This window comes from Ailuropoda melanoleuca, chromosome 14 (assembly GCF_002007445.2).
Source record: "Ailuropoda melanoleuca isolate Jingjing chromosome 14, ASM200744v2, whole genome shotgun sequence".
NCBI classification, from domain to species: Eukaryota; Metazoa; Chordata; class Mammalia; order Carnivora; family Ursidae; genus Ailuropoda; species Ailuropoda melanoleuca.
Genome location: NC_048231.1, coordinates 45280044 through 45288782, shown reverse-complemented (window position 1 = coordinate 45288782; position 8739 = coordinate 45280044). Strand labels below are relative to the sequence as shown.

Below are 8739 nucleotides of genomic sequence, written 5' to 3'. Positions count from 1 at the left end.
AATAAACTGTATGCAGGGAAAGTAAGATACATGTTTTTAGTTAAAAAATCTGAGAAATGAAAAAATATTTTTGTTGAGAGAAAATTTTTTTTTTCCTAAAGTGAGGCTAATTATTTAAAGTGGGGAAACAGGACAAAATCTAAATGTGTGTGGGGGGGGAAGAGTTGTAAAAGCTTTATTTAAAAAAAAAAAACAACACCTTTGGAAGGGAATTTTTTTGTGTGGTCAGTAGTGCCTAAGGTTAAAGTAAGTGTATTTTAATATCAAAAGCTTTGCTGATGCAAAATTAAGTTTGGTTTTTCTCTCACAAGGGAAATGTTTTATTAGATTTTTACTAGATTATTGGTTTGCTTTTTTTTTTTTTAAGATTTTATTTATTTATTCGACAGAGATAGAGACAGCCAGCGAGAAAGGGAACACAAGCAGGGGGCGTGGGAGAGGAAGAAGCAGGCTCCCAGCAGAGGAGCCTGATGTGGGGGCTCGATCCCATAACGCCGGGATCACGCCCTGAGCCAAAGGCAGACGCTTAACCGCTGTGCCACCCAGGCGCCCCTGGTTTGCTTTTTGTAAACAGTTCCCTGTTAAAGATGACATTAAAGATTGCCTTTAATGTAACCTGACAGGAAAACAAAGATTCTGTGTCTTCTCTTTATCAGATTTTTGATTATTCAAAAAAAAAAAAAACTGAGTCTTAATATTAAGAGCTAAGTTTTGCTCACAACGATGTATCATCTGTATTTTCCTTTGAAATCTTTCGTTATCACTTTGGTTAAATAGATAAATACTGTGTCCTAATAATCTGTAATCCAGTGCCGAGTTTCAACCTTTTGATATATTGATTTTGATCAATGAAATGTTCAAACCTATTGATATTTTTTGACATACTTCCCAAAATCAAATTCTAAAAGAAAGTCTTTTGACCACAATCTAAATGAAATGTTCCAGAAGGCCCTGGGAACATTTCAAGAATTTGTGAAGGGGTGCTTACCCGGCTCAGTGGGTAGAGCCTGCAAGTCTTGACGTAGGAGTTGTAAATTCTAGACCCACATTGGGTGTAGAGATTACTTAAAATATTTTTAAAAAAATTTTTTTTTGTAAAAATGAAACTAATTTGGCTTACTTGTTAAATTACATGGGAAGTATTGTCAAATAAATGATACTAAACCCTCTTAGATTATGTTTGTATAGATATATTATTAAAATACATATTCTAAAAATTGTATAAAACTCCTGGGGATCTGATATGTCCTAACATGTTATTATCTTGAAATGTTGTGTGTCCGAGAAAGCAGATTTTCTTATCAGTTGCATTGTAATGGACTCTAATCGGATCTTTGACCAAGGCCATTAAGTCTTATCACTTACAGACAATTACAGTTTTACTCAGATGCTTTCATAAAAGCTCTCTGCAAATGTGCTTCCGTGAGACTCCTGGGAAGAACTCTGAGTACAGGTTTCTTATAACCTTAAGATCATTAAACTGAAGTAAGAATTTCTGGAACTAGTGGAAAAACTGGATTCGAGCAGAAGAATTAATGGTGTAAGACTTAATAAACTGAGGAAGATAATTATGATTGTATCACATTTTTGTTGAAAACGTTGCTGATTTTTTTTCTTTAATGTTTTGTTTTTCCTGACTTAAGAAAACTTTTTTCTCTTAAGCTGTGGCTTACAGCAATTTGGTAAAATACTCCTTTGTAAACAAATAAGAAACATTTATCTTTTTCTCCCTACCTGAACCCTCCAAAATTCAGAAATTCTCAGTAAGTATTCTTTCTTTCAAGGTAATTATGATTATTAGCGTAAGTGCAGCAAGAATCTGTTCTCCTTATAACAAGACATCATTGGGGGGAAAAAAATCTTTTTCTTTTTTTTTTTTAACCAAGACTTTGCTGGAATGTCATGTTTGAGAGAGACATTCGTAGTCTCAGATATGACCAGACAGCTTTAAGGAACTAAGGTTGACTTGATGGAGCCAATAAGCCCCTTGGAAATACCAGCCTGCTACCTTCTTAGAGGGTTCCCAGCAGCCGCACCAGGCAGTAAAGAAGGTCACTTCCTGGCAGGTGCAGGAACCTCAGAATATATTGGGGACCTCGAGAAGAGAGGAGTTAACCCAAATCTGTAGGTATTGCAGGCGAGGCATGATGGCAAGTATTTGGCTTGGCTCCTGGCCTTGAGAGGCTATTAGAAGTTCAATCTAAGATTCCTTACGAAAAATTCCAGTAAAGCAGGTTTAAAAGATCCTATGTGGTCAGCAGCTCTTCTTGCTGCATTTATGTCAATAATCAAGCCAAGTTGTTGTTCTTTTTTAACTAGACTTATTTTGCAAGCAAATTAGTCTTAATTGTTTTATCTTTGGCAAAAATGAGGGTGATAGGGAGAAAATAAGTTTCAATAAAACACCTATGTAAATATTACATTCTGATACTGCTCATTATACACTGAACCAGACCCTGATTTCTTCTAGTTTCCTCCAGTGGCTGGCTACACACATCTCCAAAGTAACATTTTTAAAATTTTTCTTCCACCTTCTGACTTGGATTCATTTAAGAAGTAAAACTGCTCTCTTTCCTGAAGGCCTGCGAACTAAACATGACAACCTGATGTAAACTTGAGAGACATCACCACAAGAGCTCGTGCATAGACAGTCGTCACACGTGCTGCTCTGGGAGCCCTTAGAGGGTCACCAGAGACCCCAGCTACAAACCAGGAGAGTCTGTCAGGTGGTCACAGCGTGCTCTGTCTGCAAATGCTTCGAGCCTGACATCTGGAAATCTTGACTACCTGGCCTAAAAACTCACAGACTGGATTAGCGTTTGATCCAGTTATTAACCACCATTTTTCTTTTATTCCATTGATGGGCCTCTTCTTGATCACCTGATTGTTTAAGCAAAAGGCCTAACTTGGATCGCATACCTGCTTCACCGCCTCCCGAAGTGGAAGCTAATGAAACTGACCAATTGTCAGAACTGAGTGAGACCATCCAAGAAGACGGAACAGTCTACCGGTTCAGCTTTTAATATTCGAACCTCCCAGGGGAGTTTCAGAGGGGAAGCTGTAGGGGCCAAGGGCAGGCTGCTCCAAATTGTGCCAATTTGTCATACTTCTTATTTGAAATAAAAGTGACTTGAGACAGTCTGTTTCAGAAGAACTCTCAGACCGTCCTCTTCCCCTGAAAGCAGGAAATGTATCTTCCATCTAAAAGGTGCCCTCCCTATACTAAGAAAAGGTATCCTTACCACCAGAGAGAGGGACAAACCTTGTTACTTTGTTACTGATCTGTTGTCAGCCTAATTCTGCTCAGAATTCCTTACTAGTTAAAGCTCCCGAACACCTGTTTTCTTTATCCTGTAAATTCCTCACAAATGGATTGTCTCTTTGTCTAAAATGTATAAAAACCTGCCTTGGTCATTTTCTTGGGTCTCAGTTTCATTAATGGGCCACCATGAACTTAAAATGGAACTTTTTTTTTTCACCTGTTAACCTGTCTTACGTAAATTGAATTCTTCCCCAGCCTGAAGACCTTGAGGGTAGAGGAAGAATGTCCTCCCTGAAACCTCGCATTCATCTAGCTTATATGGGCTCTCAGAGCAGCTACAGAGCCCCTTCTCTTGTCCAGAGGTGACAGCCTAACAGCGGGAGCCTCATTTTGCCTAATTTCAATGTGAAATCTCTACCCTAAAGTGAACAGAGGATGTAGGTTTCCTCAATGCGCATGCACCATCCTGCCTCATGAAGCGTCCTAGATTCCCCGCCCTTTTCATCAATATGTATGTGATCCCAACCTTTATAAAATCATGTTCTAGGCTCAGGTAAGGGAAACAGTTTTGAGCCAGCCACCTGTCTCTGCTAGGCCGCTTTGCAATAATAGCGCTTTCTGCAAAAAACCGGAGTAACATGGTGTTTTCCTCTCCGTTGTGGGTGGCGGACTTTTCACTTCCGCAACAGATGGACAGAGCAGGTGTGGGAAGCAGCGCAGACAGCTGTTCAGCCAAGCGCTGAAAGGGAACCCAAACCATTGCTACATAAGAGAATTCCACCAAGTGAATTTGGAGATTAATTGGCCTTATTCAATGATTCATGCATGAACAGCATCCCACCTGGAAGTAGCCAGGTGCTCCAAGGGGTTGTACTAAGTGGGAGGTTTTTATACAAGGACAATAGGGGCAAGAAAGTTATTAGCAAAAGAAAAGTCTTGTTCCAGACGCCGCGGTTTCCTAGGGGGGAAAGCAAGGTGTCTTATGCAGATTACCTCATTTTTGGAGGGTAGAGAGGACCCAGGTGGCCAAGACATTGATAATGATTGAAAGATTATACTAGATTACTAACTGACCAATTTAAGGCTACATTTCTGGGGGAGGTCGACATTGCCATTAGAATACGTGTTAAGCGCCCGTTTGGGAAGTCGGTCTAAAATGGGGTGTGTGGGTTTGTGTGTCTGTTTTAAGATTTTATTTTTGAGTAATCTCTACACCCAACCTGAACTCTCGAGCCCGAGATAGAGTCGCATGCTCTACTGTCGTTACCCCACCCTCACATTTCTGGGTGTGTTGTGTTTTGTTTTAACACCATGTAGGAGAAGCAGAATTTTACCTTTACCCTCTTAGAGTTTTTTTCAGCAGAAAAGTAAATGACATAAGGGCAACAGGAGCAAAGCGTACAAATGTATTTAATACAAGTTTCACGTGACATGGAAGTCTTCAGACCCAAAGAAACGGAAAAATCAACATGCTTTATATTAGGTTGAACACAGTGACACAATTGTGGGAAAGTAAATTATGTGGGGAGGCTTAAGAAAGATAACTGTTTTAACAAGGTCTATTCATACAGAGTTTTTTTAACAAAGTGTATACAGAATTCTCTTGGTCTGAACTTCTCCATGATACGAATGTTTCTTTCCTTCTGCTATAGGGAGGATATCTTCCGTGTGGAATTTCATCTCCTGCTGGTGTGGTTTTTTGTTTTTGTTTTTTTGGGGGGTTTTTTTGTTTTTGTTTTTTTTACCTAGAGTGTGAGCTGGGGGGAGGGGCAGAGGGAGAGGGAGAAGCAGGCTCCCCGCTGAGCAGGGAACCTAATGCAGGGCTCCATCCCACAACCCCAGGATCGTGACCTGAGCCCAAAGGCAGCTTCACCAACTGAGCCACCCAGGGGTCCCCATCTCCTGCTTTTGATAGAGTTCAGTTCCTTACACCTGAACTGGAGGCAAGGACTGTGATAAACAGGTGACAGAGAAGCCTGAGGGCACAACATCCCGGCTCCCGACACCTGGGGACTAACCCTGGGTACCCTATAGCTTCATTGTAACGTATTTACATTGCGGTTCACACACGCCCCCCCAGCGGGAAGATGGCCATGACTGGTAGGGCAAGAACCTTTCAGGGCCAAAAACTGGACCCTCTTCGACCAGTAAGAGGAGTCCCTTAGATGACTGGAAACAACTCCACCGGGACACCGCCCTAGCTACGGCCAAACCTATGCAAACCCCTAACCCCAGAGCGTTGCCGCCCTTGGGTCCGTCTTGAGAGTCCTTCCTAAACTGTTTCGTGCTTGCTCCTTTCCTGCTGGCTCTCTTTACCCCAGCGCGGCCGCACGTAAATCTTTCAGTAAATCTTCCGTGGGGAATCCAAGACCTGAGACCACCATTCAGACATCGCACTCTCCCACCTGTAGCTTTTAAGAAAAAGGAAAGAGTGGGTTTTGGTGAGAACCAAGGCAAAAGAAATGTAGATAAAATTAAATTTCCTTACAACTTGCAGCCCTTTGATAAATACCTGAGACAGGCAGAGCGTGACTTTCCTCAAAGAGCTCACCACTGCCTTAAAGTCATGCTTTGCTAGAGGCCCAAAGCACCCTCAGCTTGACAAGAGGCAGACCTCCATGTTAGCCTTCTACTGCATGTAGGCGAACAAATGTTTAACTTCAAACCCCATCATTTGTCCTATAAATAGGGCCTTTATGGGGATGGTCAGCTGGAAGTCTCACCTGAGGGGAGCACACTCTGCCCAGGCCTCTCAGTCTGGGACTCCTGCCCAGCTGTTGCCACTGGGCCCTCCCCAGCTAATGAGGTTGGATGTTGTAAGTACCCCTTTTGATGTAACGTTGTCCTTTTCTCATTTACTGCTATTACCCTCATCTATGTGTAGATTTCTCTTTCTGTTTCTATCAGATTTTTATAATATCAATGAAGGGTTTTTCCCTTTCCAAACCGAAAGTACTGCTGTCCTGAATCTTTTCTTGAGAACACAATCCCAGGGGGTGCCTGTGTGGCTCTGTCTTCGGCTCCAGCCGTGATCCAGCCGGGAACAGAAGGCAAGCTGAGGACAAAGCAGAAACTGACACCCCGCAACCCCCCTCATGGGAGGTACGTGACATTCCTCAGGCACCCCTGGCTGCCCTAAAGGGCAAAGAAATAGTTAACCTATAGAGACCACAATCCTGCAAGACTTAAGTCTCCCTCAGTTTCCCAATGTCTTAGCAGTTTACAAGAACAAAGCATTTCTACCAATAACCTAGCTTCCAGAAGGGAATGTAAATACAATTAAATGTCCTTATAACCGGCAGGCCATAGACAGACACTTCCAGGAATTCAGGGACTTCCCAACTATCTTCATGTTAACTCCTTACTAGAGGGGTAAACAACCTTAACTTGACAAGAGCAAGGCCTCTGGTATCCTGTGAGTCATCTTTAACATACGAAAGTATTTTCTCGAAACCTCCCTTTTTCCTTACCTCCTTACCAACCCCATAGTATATAATCAGCCACCCCTCATAACCGAGGGCAGCAGCTCTTTCTGCCCACGGGTCCTGCCCCTGTGCTTTAATAAACCACCATTTTGCACCTGCACCAAAGACATCCCAAGAATTCTTTCTTGGTCGCCAGCTCCGGACTCCACCCCACTGAACCTCACCTGTATCCCACAACCTCATCAGGCGAAAAGAGGTGCTGCCCCGGGTTGTGAGAGGCGGCTGATTCTATACCATGGGGTTGGGGGAGGTGAGGAAAAAGGGAGTTGAGAAGGAAGACTCGCAGGACACTGGAGGACTTGCTATTGTCAAGTTAAGACTGTTGACCCTTCTAGAAGGTGTGAACAGTAAGGTAGTTGGGAGCTTTCTGGGAGAATGTTACTTTCCTCCTATCGCACGTCCTTATTAATGGGCTGCAGGATTAAGAGAAATTCCGTTTTATTTACATTTCTTTCTGCCTCAGCTTCCCTCAATTTTATGGGGGGAGGTGGTAATCTTAGGGCTCCAGGAAACTGAATTATGGGCCTCTGGAAGTTAGGCTATTGATAAGAAAGCTTCTTCCTTGTAAATCACTAGGACGTGTGTAAACTGAGGGAGACTCAGGTCTTGCAGGATTGTGATCTCTGTTAGTTAACTATTTGTTTTTCCTTTCCTTAGCTTTAGGGGAGCCAGGGGTGCCGAGGAATGTCACGTACATCCCATGGGGGGGTTGCAGGGTGTCAGTTTCTGCTTGTCCTTAGCTTGCCTTCTGTTCCCTCATCAGGCCCTGTCGCCCACTCTGCTTTAATAAAAACACCTGTTGGGGTGCCGGGGTGGCTTTGGTAGGTTAAGCACCTGCCTTCGGCTCAGGTCATGATTAGGATCTAGTCCCGAGTCCAGCTCCCTGCTCAGCAGGGAGTCTGCTTCTCCCTCTCCCTCTGCCCCCCACCGCTGTGCTCGTTCTCTCCCCCTCTCTTTCAAATAAATAAATAAAATCATATTTTTAAAAAAATATTTAAATTCTTTCTTATTAAGATTTTATTTATTCATTTGTCAGAGAGAAAGAGCACAAGCAGGGGCACTGGAAGGCAGAGGGAGAAGCAGGCTCCCCACCAAGCAAGGAGCCATATGCCAGACTGGATCCCAGGACCCTGGGCTCCTGACCTGAGCAGAAGGCAGACGCTTAACCAACTGTACCACCCCGGCGCCCTTAAATTCTTAAAAAACAGAACAGAATAACCTACCTTTTTGCACCAAAAAGTTCTCGAGAATTCTTTCTTGGCTGTCCCCCTCAGCCTACATCACATCAATTTTCTTGCATTTCCAGTTTTTGGAGTGTCTTTAACTCAAAATACTCAATATGTTACAGTGGCATATTCTGGGTGGCATGATCTGAATTCCTGTTATAAGCACACGCACAACTGTTATCACCAGACTCCGCAGTGTGGTTTCCTCCCTAGAGATTGAGGTGTAAGGGTAAGAGCGGGGGAGGGGGGTTCACATCAGCCTGACCCAAGTGGGGGGTAAGGAGGATCCACTAGCACTTGTACTTTTTTTTTTTTTTTTTGGTCAGACAGAGCACACAAGCAGCGGAAGTTGCAGGCTGAGGGAGAAGTAGGCTCCCCGCTGAGCAAGGAGTCCAATGTGAGGACTGGATCCCCGGATCCCAGGATCCATGGTGATCCCAACTGAAGACAGATTCTTAACCTACTGAGCCACGCAGGTGTCCCCTGTACATTATTCTTTTTTTTTTTTTTTAAGATTTTATTTATTTATGTGACAGCCCGCGAGAGAGGGAACACAGCAGGGGAGTGGGAGAGGAAGAAACAGGCTCCCAGTGGAGGAGCCCGATGTGGGACTCGATCCCAGAACGCCGGGATCACGCCCTGAGCCGAAGGCAGACGCTTAACGACTGCGCCACCCAGGCACCCCCCCCCCGTACATTATTCTTTATAACAAATTTAAATCAGGATGCTAACAAAAAGGTCATTGTAAAAACATAAATTAAGCCAG

At 43.5% G+C, this 8739-nt stretch overlaps 1 long non-coding RNA gene across 1 annotated transcript; it reads right to left on the bottom strand.

Annotated features, from left to right (window-relative positions):
• Positions 1–4653: 4653 nt before the first annotated feature.
• LOC117795929 lies at positions 4654–8459 on the bottom strand. The gene is made up of 2 exons (XR_004620122.1): positions 7971–8459; positions 4654–5673 (listed from the first exon to the last, which is right to left on the bottom strand). It is a non-coding gene; the product is annotated as an uncharacterized LOC117795929 (long non-coding RNA).
• Positions 8460–8739: the final 280 nt, after the last annotated feature.